Genomic DNA, 18,219 nt, shown 5'->3' on the forward strand with positions numbered 1-18,219 from the left:
GGAAGATCCGTGTGCTGTTTGTTCAGCTCCCCAAGCCCCTGTCAGGGGTTCACTCCAAGTGTAGTGCTTTAAGGACACCACCACTCGCTTTTCTCAGTTTCAGGGCTGGTTTTGCCCACTTTTATTTAAAAGAAAGTTCAAAACAAACAAAAGATTTCCGCACAGGGGTATTCAGTATTTCAATCCTGCTACCAAAGGAAGTGATTTTTCAGCCCTCCTGGCTTGTAAACACAGCTCTCCAGCTCAGGCCTTATGCTTTAGGGCCTTGGTTTGTCTCCCACATACTGGACGCTCAGCACCTCCGTGCGTACAGCAAGTAGCCTCATGCTACACTGGCTCCCACCTCTCTCCTAGGTAAAGCCCTACTGACTCCCAGACCTCCTGTCTGCAGGGTGGAGTCGTCTCCAACTGGGAGCCTAGAGTCTTGGTCTGGTGTATACTCAGAACACAGCTGACTCATTAGTGAACTGGCTGTTTATTAGACCTTGACCCTGGCAGGGTACCGCCCTGTTACACCCCTAACAGAAGATATTGTGATCACTATAAAAAAGGAATATATATATATATATATATATATATATATATATATATATATATATATATATATATATATATATATATATACTGGGTGTGAGTGTGTGTGCCTTTACATGCACATGAACTTTAATGGCATGTGTCTGTAGGGTTCAAAATTGAGTTGGCCCCCTAAAACAGCTTCAACTCTTCTGGGAAGACTGTCCACAAGGTTTAGAAGTATGTCTATGGGAATGTTTGACCATTCTTCCAGAAGCGCATTTGTGAGGTCAGGCACTGATGTTGAACGAGAAGGCCTAGCTCACATTCTCAACTCTAATCCCCCCCCCAAGGGGTTCTATCAGGTTGAAGTCAGGACTCTGTATAGGCCAGTCAAATTAATACACCCCAAACCTTTAAACCTTTAAACATTAAATTGTCCAAAATGTCTTGATATGCTGATGCTGATGCCTTAAGAGTTCCCTTCACTGGAACTAAGGGGACAAGCCCAACCCCTGAAAAAATCGCAATACCATAATCCCCCCTCCACCAAATGATTTAGACTAGTGCACAAAGCAAGGTCCCTAAAGATATGAATGAGCAAGTTTGGGGTGGAGGAATTTGACTGGCCCGCACAGCCTTCCCAGAAGAGTTAAAGCTGTTATAACTGTAAAGGGTGGTCAAACTCAATTGAACCCTACGGACTAAGGCCCCATACACACGAGAGGATTTATCCGCAGATACGGTCCAGCGGACCGTTTCCACGGATAAATCCTCTCAAAGATATCCGCTGATTTCGATGGGATGGAGTGTACACACCATCCCATTGAAATCCGCGCGGAAATCCTCTGCCGATGACGTGTCGCGCCGTCGCCGCGATTATGACGCGGCGACGGGCGCGACGCTGTCATATAAGGAATTCCACGCATGCGTCAAATCATTACGACGCGTGCGGGGAATCCCTTTGGACGAATGGATCCGGTAAGTCTGTACAGACGAGCGGATCCATCCGTTGGAATGGATTCCAGCAGATGGATATGTTGTGCAGCACAACAAATATTCGATCTGCTGGAATCCATCCCAGAGGAGATTTCTCCGCGGAAACAGATCCGCTGGCGTGTACACACCATAGAATCTATCCGCAGAAACCCATTTGCTGGGATTTATCTGCGGATGGATTCTATCGTGTGTACGGGGCCTAAGACTGGGATACCATTAAAGTTCATGTGTTCAAACTAACACAGTTAAAAAAAAAAAACACACATTGAAATCCATGCGTCCAGCACCCTACATGGAGATTAGGGGTCGGTGCATGGATTGGGGGGGCAGCGCCCCTAATGGATGAGCCGCCACTGATGCTTGTATGATTTTTTTTTTTAAATCCTAAATATTACTGATGTCCTTGTCTTGTGAACAGATGGAAGAAAAAATAAAACAAAGGGTTCGCTCAAATGGGTGACTAGGAGCGATAAAAGGAGCCAGTTCAGCTGTTGTCCTTCCCCCTACCCAAGCAAGGACATTTAGCTGCTTGGGGCTGTACACATGCTTTGCTTCGCAGCTGTGGAAAAAAATGTAACCCCTTGTTAGAAGAGCTGCAGCGCAACTGCCCTGCAACTACGTGCAAAGATTTTGCATTTTGAGGGTTAAAACAGGCAGTGATGTAGTGAGATCAACTCCTGCCGACTAGTCTCTGAAACGCAATTAATTGCCCATCACCAGTAGCACTTAACCCCTTTCTGACCCCCCTCCCCCCCCACACTTTAAATAAATGCCATTATGTCCAGTTCTCCATGTTTTTTGAAGGCCTTGCTGATGGGTTTTACTTCCTCTTTTGCTACCTATAAAGCCTGCAAATTAAAAGCATAATGGGCTAGTATGCATACTAGACAATTATGTGACACTTGCATGCAAAAGAAACCAGCGATGTCCCTTTTGTAGGCATCGTCCATCTTCTGTCTCCTCTTCCTTCCAGGCTGCGGACTCTGGCTCTGTGATTCGCCGGAGCCGCGTGACGTTACTCCAGTGCATGCGTATGAGAGCCGCCATTAACGGCACAAGCTGGGGAAGAAACGGCACAGAGTTTTGTTTCTTCCCCGCGCATGCACTGTTCACATTTTTGGCAGACTACAAGTGCAATATCTCCTAAACGGCGCACGTTTAGGAGATATTTCAACTACCTATAGGTAAGCCTTATTCTAGGCTTGCCTATAGGTAGAAGTAGTCAAAAGGGGTTTAAAACCACTTTAAAGTCCTGCTAGTTTTAGCTACAGCAGGCTTCAGAGAACACTTGGGGCTGGGTTCACACCTAAGACAGATCTGTCGCACAGCAGGGGTCCAGTGCGTCCTGGTTCAGCATTTCAGGTCCAATTTCTGCTTGAATTTTGGGCTGAATTCAGACCTGAAATGGGCCAAAAAAGGCACACGTTTTTGCTGCAAAACACACCAGACCTGCTGCAGAGATATGTGAACTGGCTCCATAGAGAGCCAGTCACATTCTCCTGCTATACGAATTGAATGTGGAGGAAACCTGCATCCAATTTGCATAGGTGTGAACCCAGCCTTAATCTCCCGCAGTCCACTGCATAGCTCAATTAGAGACCCTGCCTGATCCATAGCCACTCTGAGGGATGGATCAACACTTAGGGCCAGATTCACAAAGAGATACGACGGTGTATCTCCAGATACACCGTCGTATCTCTGACTTACCCTGCCTGAAATTGGTCCTATCTATGCGTCTGATTCATAGAATCAGGTACGCATAGATATGGCTAAGATCCGACAGTGTTACACTGTGTTACACTGTCGGATCTTATTTTCAATTTAAAAATGGCGCCGGGGGCGTTCCCGCTGATTTACACTGAATAATATGTAAATCAGCGAGATACGCAAATTCACGAACGTACGCGGACCCGACGCAGTCTTCTTACGACGTTTCCGTATCGGCTTTCCCGGCGTATACTTACCCCTGCTTCTATGAGGCGCAGCCAATGGTAAGTATAGCCGTCGTTCCCGCGTCGAGTTTGAATTTTCTTACGTCGTTTGCGTGCGCCGATTCACAAACACGCGCGTCGCAAGTCACACTCACGTCGAAACCACTGACGTCCTAGCGACGTCAGTGGGAGCAATGCACGCTGGGAAATTCCCTGGACGGCGCATGCGCATTTAAATTGGCGCGGGAACGCGCCTGATTTAAATAGTACACTCCCCCTAGCCGCGGAATTTGAATTCCGCCGGGGGTTTTACGATCCGCCGCCGCAAGTTTGGAGGTAAGTGGTTTGTGAATTACCCACTTGCCTCCCAAACTTGTGGGAGCGGATCTTAAATCACGTAGATCGAGCGGATCTATAGATCCGCTGATCTACGTGAATCTGGCCCTTAGTCTGCACCAACACTTAGTCTCTTTTTCTTCCATGGTTTTATTAACAAACTCAGACAGAGGGATGGAGGGTTAGGGAGATTCAGGTACCTTGCTTTGCGGGTCATGGGTACGTTCTTGTATCCAGAGGACAAACTGTTTCCACACTGGATTCAGCAACCACTGGATAGGCCTCTCTCACTGACCTAGCAGTCGGTGCGAAGCTCGTTCAAAAGTCTCTGCCACAGACTTGATCAGTGTAAACGAGTCGTTGCACAGTCCTCTGCCACAGGACCATGTAACCACACACACACTTTGCAAAAGTTCCAAAGACACAGCTACACAGTACCAGGATCTTTCAGCCAGCCGGAAGTACTGTTATGTAGATTAGCCAGGATACGTCCTCCAATTGAATCCCCAATTGTTCGACACTCTTGTAGGCACATTTTGTTGCGCCCATCAGAGTGAAACAGCAAGCCCCTTAAAGCGGTTCTCCACCCTAAAGTGGAGTCCCGCTGATCGGAACCCTCCCCCCCTCCGGTGTCACATTTGACACCTTTCAGGGGGGAGGGGGGTGCAGATACCTGTCTAAAGACAGGTATTTACACCCACTTCCGGCCCAGCATTCACGGGCAAAAGACGGGCATTCCGTCACATCCCGTCGCCCCCCCGTTGTGTGCTGGGAACACTCGGCTCCCAGCACACAGCGGGAGCCAATCGTCGGGCGCGGCACGACTCGCGCATGCGCCGTAGGGAACCGGGCAGTGAAGCCGCAGCGCTTCACTTCCTGGTTCCCTCAGCGTGGATGGCGGGGGGAGCAGCAGAGAGACGAGCGATCGCTCGTCCTCTGCTGCGATCGGCGCTGGACTCCAGGACAGGTAAGTGTCCTAATATTAAAAGTCAGCAGCTGCAGTATTTGTAGCTGCTGGCTTTTAATATTTTTTTCCCATGGCACATCCGCTTTAACAGAAAATGTGCCCATTAACAGACAGTCAGCAGCAGGGGGCAGAGCGCACACACAGTGTCACTGGTTGCTGGAATACCCGCAGTCCCAGAAACCAATGACTGCTGAGATGTGGTACTACACTGTTAGCCTGATGGTGTTCGGTCGCCATTTATTAATGGCTGGCATAAAGACTAATGAAAGTCTGATCTAGAGAAATTCTACATTTGCTGTTATTTTAACCACTTAATCACCGCCTCATAGCCGAAATACGGCTACAAGGCGGTCGCTTAACTCTGGGAGGACGTCCATGGACGTCCTCCCAGAATCGCGCTCCCACGCGGCCCTTGGGGCGCGCAGACGGGAGTGTCCGTGACCGCCGGGTCCAGAGGACCCGGCGCATCACGGATCGCGGTAAATTGCTGCTGATGACGGAGCGATCACATGTAAACAAACCGGCGTCATTTGATGACGCCGGTTCCTCCCTCCTCTCTCTGTACCGATCGGTACAGTGTGAGAGGAGGGAGCGCGGGTGTCAGCAGCGCTGTGGATGGATCTGTGACTATTGCAGTCACAGATCCATCCATCCCTGCTCAGCCATCCCTGCAACCCCTGCCCCAATACTGTGCAATACCCCCTGCAATACTGTGCAATACCCCCTACAATACTGTGCAATACCCCCTGCAATACTGTGCAATATCCCCTGCAATACTGTGCAATACCCCCTGCAATACCCCCTGCAATACTGTGCAATACCCCCTACATACAGTGCAATACCCCCTGCAATACTCTGCAATACCCCCTGCAATACCCCCTGCAATACCCCCTGCACTAATACTCTGCAATACCCCCTGTGCCAGTACTCTGCAATACCCCCCGCACAATACTCTGCAGTACCCCCGCACCAATACTCTGCAATACCCACACACCATACTCGGCAGTACCCCCGCACCAATACTCTACAGTACCCCAGCACCAATACTCTGCAGTTCCCCCGCACCAATACTCTGCAGTTCCCCCGCACCAATACTCTGCAGTTCCCCCGCACCAATACTCTGCAGTTCCCCCGCACCAATACTCTGCAATACCCCCCGCACCAATACTCTGCAATACCCCCCGCACAATACTCTGCAATACCTCGCACAATACGCTGCAATACCCGGAAAAAAATGCGTTTTAACCACTTCCTGCCCGCCGGCCATCATATGACGTCCTTGACTTTGTGCAGGGATATCTGAATGATGCCTGCAGCTACAGGCATAATTCAGATATCCTCTTTTTCAGTCGGCGATTCTATACACCATAAGAATAATCATGTCGGCTGTTCCGCCTCTTGATTGTTCTTACAGGAGGCAAAAGGGGATGTCCCCCCTCCCTTCTCCCTCCGGTGCTTCTTCCGACTCACTGCTACGATCGAAGCCAGGATCGTTTTTTTTTTTCCAGGCTTCCCAGCCTAGAGGTGAGATGTGAGGTCTTATTGACCCCATATCTCACTGTAAAGAGGACCTGTCGTGCTATATTCCTATTACAAGGGATGTTTACATTCCTTTTAATAGAAATAAAAGTGATCAAAACATTTATTTTTGGGGAAAAACATGTCAAACTAAAATAAATAAAGTAAAATGAACAATAAAAAAAAAAAATTTTTTAAAGCGCCCCTGTTCCCGTGTGCTCGTATACAGAAGCGACTCGTAAGTCCCGTCCACATATGAAAACCGTGTTCAAACCACACATGTGAGGTATCGCTGCGAACGTTAGAGCGAGAGCAATAATTTTGGCACTAGACCTCTTCTCCAACTAAAAAGATGTAACCATTAAAAATATTTAAAGCGTCACCTATAGGGATTTTTAAGTCGCGAAGTTTGGCTCCATTCCACAAGCGTGTGCAATTTTGAAGGGTGACATGTTGGGTATCTATTGACTCGGCGTAACTTCATCTTTCATATTATGCAAAAACATTGGGCTAACTTTAATGTTTTTTTTTTTTAAAGCACAAAACCGTTTTATTTCCCAAAAAAAACTCATTTCGAAAAATTGCTGCAAAAGTAACGTGCGCGATAAAAAGTTGCAATGACCGCCATTGTATTCTCTAGGGTTTTTGCTAAAAAAGCATATATAATGTTTTGGGGTTCTATGTAATTTTCTAGCAAATAAATGATGATTTTTCCATGTAGGAGAGGAATGTCAGAATTGGTCTGGGTGTTCCAGAACGCCTGATGGTGCTCCCTGCATGTTGGGCCTCTGTATGTGGCCACGCTATGTAAAAGTCTCACACATTTGGTATCGCCATACTCGGGAGGAATAGCAGAATGTGTTTTGGGGTGTAATTTGTGGTATGCATATGCTGTGTGTGAGAAATAACCTGCGAATATGAACATTTTGTGAAAAAAAAAACCTTGATTTTGCAAAAAAATGTGGGGAAAAATGACAACTTCAAAAAACTCACCATGCCTCTTTCTAAATACCTTGGAATGTCTTCTTTCCAAAAAGGGGTCATTTGGGGGGTATTTGTACTTTTCTGGCATGTTAGGGTCTCAAGAAACGAGAGAGGCCGTCAGTACTTCAGGTGTGATCAAATTGATCAATTTTCAGTAATTGGTATCATAGCTTGTAGACCCTATAACTTTCACCCAGACTAAATAATATTTTTTTTTTACCAAAGATATGTAGCAGTATACATTTTAGGCCAAATTTATGAAGAAAAATTACTTTTTTGTAAAATTTTATAATAGAAATGAAGAAAAATTCATTTTTCTTTCTTTTTTCATTTATAGCAAAAAAAAAAAAAAAACGCAGAGGTGATCAAATACCACCAAAATAAAGCTCTATTTGTGGGAAAAAAAAAGACAAAAGTTTCATTTAGTTACAGTGTATGACTGAGTTATTGTCATTCAAAATGTGAGAGCACTGAAAGCTGAAAATTGGTCTGGTTATTAAGGGGGTTTTCGTGCCTGGTGGTCAAGTGGTTAACTGCTGTAACACATCTATTGCTTTTATAAACCTTTTTACATGTCATAAAGTAATATAGTAAGTAAATTGATGTACAGTAATCTACTCATAAATGACTATTATATTCAGCCTCTTACTGGATGTCATATCTTATCTTTTATAAGTCTTAAAGAGCCTTTTGTGGCTCCTGAGTATACTCAGGACCCACACATTATTTCAGGGTTCAGCTATATCAAGTTTCCCAAGATGCTTTGCATCTCCTGCAGACTCCTGAGCAGTCCAGAAAAACATATTTCTGTATCTCTCTCATGGAGCTGAATGAGAGCATAATGTCAGCGTTCTTGCTTTAGAGCAGGAACAGCAATAGTAGGAGGAAGATGGAGGTGGGGGAGAATGAGTAATACTACCTCCTCATTCTTCCCCACATCATAGTGTGGGCAGCCAGAGTGGGGAATAAACATGACAGCTCATGAGAAAACAAAGGTTTTATTGAGAGATTGGAGGTGACTTTAGTATAAGGGGTAAGGCTTAACTGTTTAGAAAGCACTAATAATATAATACTCCAGCATAGTAGTAAAGAAAATGCATTTTTCTTGAGAGAATGTGAGAGTGGAGTAGCTATATGATCAGAGTAATAGGAAGAGACTGTGGTGTGCTTTTCATTGTTTAGAAAAGCAATTCAGTCTTTCTCTTTTCTTTTTTGTTTTACGGTGCTCCACAGTGCAGTGCTTGTGGAAACCCTGTGGACACAAAAAATTAACTGTGAAATCCCAGCACACAAAAAAAGTGCACAACAAACACTTTCACCTCATTATTTCCAAGGTTGCTTGTTTAGCCCTCCTACATTTCCCAATTCAGGGTCTAAACCCAAGGCAGCAGAAATTGTCTGGGTATCTGTCCCTGGCAGCCAAACAAGTGATGGGGAGAGCCTGGGGAAAAACGGTGGTTCTACTTTAGGTGATGAAGGTGAAGGACCCTATGAATCCAATTTGAGTCAATGAAAATATATCCAGCATTCTGTATGATTGCCAACCTAAATTTCAGAAAATTTGTGAGCCATGGCTCAATTATTCCCTTCCATCCATAGACTTGGGGAGCCTGAGTGACTTTTCTCTTTCGTTCATGGACGGACACAGCCTTAATCTTGACTTAGTGGGTATTAGCCTTCCTTTAGGAGTTGACTAGGCAGAAACCTATATAAAAGGTTAACTTATCATACACATAGCCCCACCCAGGGGTGTAACCCCCTCTCTCTGCATCTCGCAGATCATTTTTTTCTGCCTAGTTTCAGGAGAAGACATGGCTCCCTTCAGGCCCATGGCTTGAAGGCTGTTAGTTCAAGATTCTGGATTTTTTTTTTTTTACTGCGATCTTCGATCAACTGCCGACTGGGCGATAGGCTGGATCCTAGATCCTTGTATTCTTCCCAGTTTCGGCCATCGAGCGTGTGCCGACCATAGCTGCGCGCTGGGTCATCCATGACATTCCCGTCGCTCTACGGGTGGCCGGTGAGCTATGCGCTCCAGGGCTTGCATAAAGACCAGTCTACAGGGCCAAGTCGCAGTAGCCTGGCCGACAGTTATCTCCGTTACCATGCAGAAGATGCACTGTCCAGGATGCTCCAGCATAAAACCACAGGAGGGTAAGTACTACTACCTTGCTTCGGCAAGAAAACAGAGCTGGGCATGCCTGGAGAGGTGAGTAAAGGGCTTTATAAATCCCTTCTCCCCTCATTCCCCTTTCCCTCCTCCCTAGACTGCTGAGGTGGGGGTTACCCTGGGGAGCTCCACCTGAGAAACACTATAAAATATAAGTGCATAGATATTACTTACTTGTGTCCATGTTGTTAGCTGCTGCTTCCCTCTTTCAATGTAGAGAGCTGCATAAGAGATTCTGCTGCTGTGTGTCTGGACCATGCTGGATTGTTTGTATACTTGGCGGCCATTTTCTTGTAGCCTCTACTCAGAGCTCGGGGGCCATACTTCTGGGGTCTATATACACTACGGTGGCCATTTTCTTGTAGCCACTGTTGGCCTCTACTCAGAGCTCAGCGGCCATGCTTCTGGGGTCTGTATGCACTACGGCAACCATTTTCTTGTTGCCGCCCAGCACTGGAGTTGTTGCTCATACGACGCCCAAGGGGGGGGCTGTACCGCGTCTCCCAGCCGTTCAGCGGCCTGCGCGGTGCGCCTCAAGAAGGGCGCTTAGAATGGCTATCCTCCAGCAGCATTTCCCCATGAAACTGGGGCCTCTAATGTCCCGCTCGGCGGCCATTTTTTTGTAGCCCATGAAAGTATTACAGCACTGGTGGCCATGCTTTTGGGGCCTCAGTATGCTTGACCAGACACACGCCGCTGTCTAGCAAACAAGCTGATAAGGACAGCAGCATTGTATATAGCAGCCATTCAGAAATAGAAAGCGCCCCCTCCCTCCGCCATCTGCTGGGGACAACTCAGATTCGTTGCTGGGTCCAGCTAGCACTCATGACCCTGGCCCTGAGGTATCTGAAGATGTGGACCAGAAACCCTCTTTAAGAGAGTTTCTTGAAAAGATGGACCTCGCTCCCGATAGTGTTCCCCCCTGTGTCCAGATTAAACAAGCTCCACCATACTAGTGGAGGGGGCTCCTGCCTTCAAAGACTCTGCGGACGAGAAGGCTGAGGCGATCACCCGCAACCAAAGAAAGTGGGTGTTCGTCCAATTCTGGACCTCAGGGCCTTCAATTGCTTCATGAAGGTACAAGATTCCGGATGGAATCATTTTGCTCTGTCGTCACTGCCCTCCAGCCGGGGGACTTTCTGGCATCCTTGGACATCAGGGATGCCTATTTACATGTCCCCATATGCACAAAGCATCAGAGACTTCTGCGCTTTACGGTCGGGGAAGACCACTATTAATTTGTGGCTCTCCCCTTTGGCCTGGCATCGGCACCAAGGGTGTTCACCAAGGTGCTTGCCCCAATTCTCGCCCTGTTAAGACAACATGAGTGTGTCTATAACATCAGACCCTCAGACACTTGGGTGGTTACTGAACATTCAGAAGTCAGTAATGGTAACGACTCAACGCCTAGTATATCTGGGATTGATTCTGGACTCCTCAGAGGCAAGGTTTGCTTCCCTGTGGAAAAGTTGCAGACCCTTAGGGCTGCGGTGCGGTAGTTGACATCCCAGAAGGGTCATCACTCCGCTTTTGAATGCGAGTCCTGTGCCTCATGGTGGCCTCCTTCGAGGCGGTACCATAGGCGCAATCTCTTACGCGAGTGCTACAGAAGGAAACTCTGTCCAGATGGGACAAGCGCTCATCATCTCTGGATTATCTAATAAGGGTGAGCCACTTGGTCAGGGCCTCCCTTGTTGGTGGCTGACCTCACCAGCACTTCTGTCCGGGAAGTCGTTCTTTCCTTTCACTGGATAGTCATCACGACGGACGCCAGCCTTACCGGTGGGGGAGTCTGGGGGGCTCAGTCGACCCAGGGTCGCTGGTCTCCAGAGGATTCCCATTTGCAGATCAAGTTCCTGGAGCTTCGGGCGATCAGACTGTGCCTCTCCACATGGTCCCAGAGGCTACGAGGGCGTCCAGTCAGGATCCAGTCGGACAACGCCATGGCGGTGGCATATGTCAACCATCAAGGAGGAACAAGTAGCTCGGCTGCAGTATCAGAAGTCGCTCACATCCTAAGGTGGGCAGAAAGGAGCATACCGGCACTGTCGGCCATATACATTCCAGGTGTGGAAGTCGGACTATCTGTATCGCCAGATGCTGGAACAAGGAGAATGGTCTCTGCACCCGGAGGTATTTCTGCTCCTTTGCCCAAGATGGGGCACACCAGACGTAGATCTCCTGGCGTCTCGACTCAATCGGAAGATATTGAGGTTTGTGGCCAGGTCAAGTGACCCATGGGCGGACGCGACAGATGCGTTAGTGGCGCCATGGAATCAGTACCGGCTAATCTATGCCTTCCCTTCTCTAAAGCTCCTGCCTCTTCTGCTGCGCAGAGTGGAGGCAGAGGGGATTCCTATGATCCTTATTGCTCCGGATTGGCCTTGGCGTCCTTGGTACGCCGATCTAGTGCGGCTAGTAGCAGACGTCCCTTGGCGTCTACCGCTGAGAGAGGACCTGCTGTCACAAGGTCCCATACTGCATCCTGCTTTACAGTCACTGGCTTAACGACATGGCTATTGAAAGCCAGGTACTAAGAGACCGGGGCCTGTCGGATTCTGTGATTCCTACCATGAGGAAGGCCAGGAAGTTATCCTCTAGGAGGATTTATTATCGCACTTGGAGAGCTTATTTAGCCCTTTGAGAGGAAACTAAGTGGAATCCTAAAACTCGTATAGTGTCCAGAGTCCTGCTGTTCTAACAGCGTGGGGTGAACCAAAGAGCTTGCTTAAGCACAATTAAGGGGCAGTATCTGCCCTGGCTGTTTTCTTTCAGCGACCCCTGGCGACTCACTCTCTAGTGAGAACATTTTTACAGGGGGTTCGGCATGTGGCCCCTCCGGTCCGTCCTCCACTACCTCCATGGGGATTTGAATAGCAGACGCACCTTGGCATCTACCGCTACGAGAGGACCTGCTGTTGCAAGGTCCCATAGGTCATCCTGCCTTACAGTCAATGGCTTTAACGCCATGACCTCTAGGTGCCTCAGAACCACTGTTGAGAACATTAGGGAAGTTCCCTTGTTGACACTTTTCAGAAAGTGGTCCTTTTGGTGGCTGTTATGTCAGCTAAGACGGGTTGTGAGCTGGCAGCCTTGTCATGAAAGGCTCCCTATCTGATCTTCCACAAGGAAAAGATGGTGCTGCGTTCGCAGCCTTCGATTCTTCCTAAGGTCATTTCGACCTTCCATCTCAAGGAAGACATTGTACTGCCATACTTGTGTCCTCATCCGTCGAATCCTAAGGAGATGACGTGGCATTCCTCGGACGCTGTCCGAGCTCCGAGAATATACTTGTCTATTACTGCTCAGTTCCGGAGTTCAGACTCACTGTTTGTTTCGGTGGCTGGTCCCAAGAAGGGCCCAGCGGTCTCATCGGCCACCAATTTAAGGTGGACCCGACAGATCCGGCTTACGCCATAAAGGGTCGGGCGCCTCCCTATCACGATGCATTCGACCAGGGCAATGGTGCCTCTTGGGGTTTCTGACATCAAGTGTCTGTTTCCCAGGTGTGTAAGGCGGCGACCTGGTCGCCCAGTCACACTTTCACTAAACTTTACAAGTTGAAGTGAGTGCATCTTCAGGATGCTTCTTCGGCCGCAAAGTTTTGCAGGCAGCTGTTTAGAGTTACAACTCCTCAGTTGAGGAGCTCTGTTTTGGGGTGAAGTTAAATTTTTTTGCTGTTCCCACCCCTCATTTTGACACTGCTTTGGGACGTCCCACTAAGTCAAGATTAAGGCTGTGTCTGTCCATGAACGAAAGAGAAAATAGAATTGTATGCTCACCGTAAAATCTCTTTCTCTGAGTTCATGGACGGACACAGCACTCCTTTTTATGTTTGTACTACTTTTTGACAAACTGATCTGCCAGATGCAGAGAGAGGGGCTATAGGGTGTGTATGAGAAGTTAAACTTTGATATAAGTTTCTGCCTAGTCAACTCCTAAAGGAAGGCTAATACCCACTAAGTCAAGATTAAGGCTGTGTCCGTCCATGAACTCAGAGAAAGATTTTACAGTGAGCATAAAATCCATTTTTTTTGCAGTGTTTGGCCTAGTCTGAGGGGGTTGGGCTCTGACCCTCCCCCACCCCCAAACTTTCTCTTTCTTTCCTTCCATTCATTTTTTTACTCCCTCTGTTGATCTTTTCACGTAGGGTCCTTGACCCTACTCTCCCAGGTTTCTGGGTATATTGTGTCTGCTGTTTTACGGGTTCCTATGTGCATGTTTCTTGTTATTTAGTGTGCCCCTGCATTGGCAGAATGTTCACTATTCTTTATTACAAAAATGTATAAACAGAATTGTAAAGAAAAAAATATGCACAAGGGTACAGTAATGGTCTGACCTCTAAGGCCCCATGCACACGAGACGCTGGTAAACACGTGTTCAGAGGCATTTGGACAGCTTTTTCAACTGCCCCTGAACACATTCAATGTTATCCTATGTGTCCATGCACACAGTCAAGTTTTTCTGTGTTTTTCGGCAGTTGCGTTTATGCTCGTTTTTTTCAGAAGCAAAAAAATGGGTCCAAGTACTTGGTGGAGGGGCTTTCCAGAAGAGACCGCCCCCCCCCCCCCCTTAGTTGGGGAGAGAAAAAAGTCACAAAGTCCACAGAACCCTTCCACAACATCAGTGCAGGCCTCTATGTTCTGCACCTTTCATCTCTGTTAGAGGAAAAAATAAATAAACCACATGTGCAGTGCAAGTACCTGTGATAAATAGTGAAAAAGGGCATAAAATAAGGTGGGCCTTTTGGCCAGTATAAATATTTCTCCAGACTAGCCAAAAGGCCTGCTCAAAGGGTGTGTGTAAGAAAAGTAATGAGTGATGTGTCCAAGTGTCAGTGAAACCCAGTTGGGTTCCAAACCCTATGGGCCAGATTCAGATACAATGGCGTATCTTTAGTTGAGCGTAGCGTATTCTATTTCCACTACGCCGCCGCAACTTAGACAGGCAAGTGCAGTATTCACAAAGCACTTGCTCCGTAAGTTGCGGCGGCGTAGCGTAAATGGGCCGGCGTAAGCCCGCGTAATTCAAAGAAGGCTGGTAGGGGGCGTGTTGTATGGAAATGAATCGTGACCCCACGTAAATGACGCGCCTGCTCAGTATCACATCGAATTTTCTCCGTAAATTACGCCGGCTCAATGCTTAGTCGACGTGAACCTAACCACGCCCATCCCCCTTACGCAAACGACGTAAAATACGACGCTGTTCCGACGTTTCCGACGTCCATACCTTAACATGACTTACCCCTGCTTTATGAGAGGTAAAGTTACGCCGGTCGTTCGCCTTACGTAAACAGCGTATTTTAATACGCTGGGCGCAAGTACGTTCGTGAATCGGCGTATCTAGCTCATTTGCATATTTGACGCAGAAATATACGGAAGCGCCCCTAGCGGCCAGCGTAAATATGCACTCCAAGATATGACGGCGTAGGAGACTTACGCCACTCGTATCTTGGCATTGGCAACAGTGAGGCGTATCTGATTCTTTGAATCAGGCGCAGAGATACGACGCCTCACATTCGGACTTACTACTGCGTATCTGGAGATACGCCGTCGTAAATCCTTTGTGAATCCGGGCCATTGTGTTTTTCTGGCACCCCTGGGAAGTCACCCCCAGGGAGCGCATCAGAAGTTCCTTGATCCTTTCTCCTGGCCCCTGGCCAGACAATTGCTACCAGAAAGGTGTTAGCATTTAGGAAGAGTATTGCCTTCAACCAGGAACAACCATGGAACAGCGCAGAATAAACCTGGAAAGGAAAGGATCCCTCCCACATTATATCAGGAATTACTAACTGGCGCCCCCCCCCCCCCACACACACACACATGAGGCTAAGACAGGCATGTCCAAAGCCCAGCCCGTGGGCCGAATGCGGCCCTTGTTCCAGTTTAATGTGGCCCCCCTGGTAATTTGGATATATATCTTTTGCAGCCCCTGGGCTACTAAAGATATATACTGTATTTATCGGCACTACCTCAGAGGGGACAGGGAGGGGGCATAACAAACGTTTACTCAGCGGCATCTGTACTAGGAAGTTCTGTCTCCTGGGCTGCCATTGGACGACTGTTCTGTCTATCATAGAAGGCAGGAATGGTATTAAAGAGGCCGCCGAGAAAACAGGAGATTCTCCTGCATGTAATCTGTTAGCGTTGTCCCGCCCCCTCCCTGTCCCCTCCAAGGCTGCAAATGGGCATGGATCAGGCTGCACTGATGGCAGTGAGGAGGCTGCATTCATGGAAATGAGGGAGGCTGCATTCATGGAAATGGGGAGGCTGCATTCATGGAAATGGGGAGGCTGCATTGATGGGCACTGACCCTTATTTTGCTTCACAGTTCTCTATTTAAAAAAAAAAATTCCCCTGAAACTTCCCTCTTAAAGTGAAGGTGCGTGTTATACGCCGATAAATAAGGTATACATAAAATAACACTCCCGAGCTCATCCTTAGTCTTGAGCGGCGCTCTGAGATTTGTTGGGGCCACAAAAGATATATATCTATATAGATCTCTATATCTATATATCTATAGATAGATAGTATCTATCTATCTATAGATATATAGATATAGAGATCGATATAGATATATATAGCTCAAGCTCAACTCTTCACCACACACAGCCACAAAGGCAGGAGAATTCTTGTTGTTCGGTCTTAGACCGAATTTTAATGGTTCACAGTAGACATGTGCACTGCCAAAAAAATCGTTATTTTCGTTTATGTTATTTTCGTTTTTTTTATTTTTTCGTAAATTCGAGAAATTCGAAAAATTATTTTTTTCCGTTTTTGTTTCATTCGTTTATTTTTTCGGAAATCCGAAAATTTCCCGAATTTACGAAAAAAGCAAAAAAAATATTTTTTTTCCGAAATTTCGAATTTTTGACATTTCGAATTTTTCAATTTTCGAATTTCGAATTTTTCAATTTTCGAATGTTCGAAATTTCGTATTTTTGAATTTCGAAATTTCGATATTTCGTATTTTCGAAATTTCGTATTTTCGAATTTCGTATTTTCGAATTTCGTATTTTCGAAATTTCATATTTCGAATTTTTCAGTTTTCAAATTTTTTAATTTTCGAATTTTTCAGTTTTCGAATTTCGAATTTTTGAATTTCGAATTTTTCAATTTTCGAAACTTTGATTTTCGAATTTTTCAATTTTCGAAATACGAAAATTCGGAAATACGAAAATATTCGGAAATACGAAAAATTCGAAATTTCGAAAATTGAAAAATTCGAAAATTGAAAAAATCGAAAATCGAAATTTCGAAAATTGAAAAATTCGAAATTTCGAAAATTGAAAAAATCGAAATTTCGAAATGTGAAAAATTCCAAAACTGGAAAAATTCGAATTTTTCAAATTTCGAATTTTTCAATTTTAGAATTTTAGAACTTTTCACTTTTCCAATTTGGAATTTTTCAGAAATTTCGAAATTTGGAATTTTTCAATCTTAAAAATTTAAAAATTCGAAATTCGAAAAATGAAAAAAATCGAAAATTGAAAAAAAAATTACGAATTTTCGTATTTCCGTTTTTTCCCGAATTTTCGTATTTCCGTTTTATTTCCCGAATTTTCGGATTTCCGTAATTCGAAAAATGAAAAACATCGAAAATTTAAAAAAAATTTACGAATTTTCGTATTTCCGTTTTTTCCCGAATTTTCGTATTTCCGTTTTATTTCCCGAATTTTCGGATTTCCGTATTTTTTCCCGAATTTTCAAATTTAGAATTTTTCAAATTTCGAATTTTCGAAAATTGAAAAATTTGAATGTTTCAAAGTTCGAATTTTCGTATTTCCGAATTTCGAAAATTCGAAATGGAAAAATTTGAAATGTCAAAAATACGAAAATTCGGAAATACGAAAATTCTAAATTTGAAACATTCGAATTTTTCAATTTTGAAAAATTCTAAATTTGAAAAATTCTAAATTTGAAAAATTCTAAATTTGAAAATTCGGGAAAAAAAACGGAAATCCGAAAATTCGGGGAAAAAAAGGAAATACAAAAATTCTGAAAAAAAACGGAAATACGAAAATTCGGGAAAAAAACGGAAATACGAAAATTCGTAAATTCGAATTTTCGGAAAAACGAAAATTTGTAAATTCGTAAATTCAAAATGTTCGGAAAAACGAAAATTTGTAAATAAAAAAATCGTAAATACGAAAATTTGTAATTAACTAATTTCCGTAAAAAAACGAATTAGAAACAAAACGAATTGCACATGTCTAGTTGGACAACCCTGGGCTAAGAGGTTCATGAAAACTAATGGGAACAGATACTAGACTTGATCTTAGCCAAAAGGCTGAGAAACTCAGGAGTCATGCTGTTTTAAAGGGTAGGGATGAGCTTTGAGTTCGACTCGAACATTGCCTGTTCGCATGTTTGGTGAACAATTTGGGGTGTTCGCGGCAAATTCGAAAAGCCACGGAAAACCCTTTTGAAGTCTGTGGGAGAAATCTAAAGTGCTAATATGCAAGTTACTGTCCTAAAAAGTGTTTGGGGACCTGGGTTCTGCCTCAGGGGACATGTATAATTTTTTTCGGAAGCAGTGATTTTAATAATGCTTAAAGTGAAACAATAAAAGTGAAATATTTAAAATTAACTTTAAATTTCGTACCTGGGGGGTGTATAGTATGCCTGTGAAGCAGCGCATGTTTCCCATGTTTCCTGTGCTTAGAACTGTCTTTGCACAAGTCATTTAAGTCAAAGTCATTTAAAATCACTCTAGCGGCTATAATGATAATATAATTGTCGGCTCCTGGCAATTCAGAGAAAAGTCATTCATAAAAAAATTTTTTTTTTTGGGAGCTGGTA

At 45.3% G+C, this 18,219-nt stretch overlaps 1 protein-coding gene and 1 pseudogene across 1 annotated transcript in view; one reads left to right on the forward strand and one right to left on the reverse strand.

Moving 5' to 3' along the window:
* Window positions 1–18,219, forward strand: part of ADGRD2 (adhesion G protein-coupled receptor D2) — a 999,543-nt gene that overhangs the window by 922,737 nt on the left and 58,587 nt on the right. The window lies entirely within an intron of this gene.
* LOC120914698 lies at window positions 17,554–17,719 on the reverse strand (annotated as a pseudogene).

The sequence above is a fragment of the Rana temporaria genome, chromosome 9 (genome assembly GCF_905171775.1).
Source record: "Rana temporaria chromosome 9, aRanTem1.1, whole genome shotgun sequence".
NCBI lineage: Eukaryota > Metazoa > Chordata > Amphibia > Anura > Ranidae > Rana > Rana temporaria.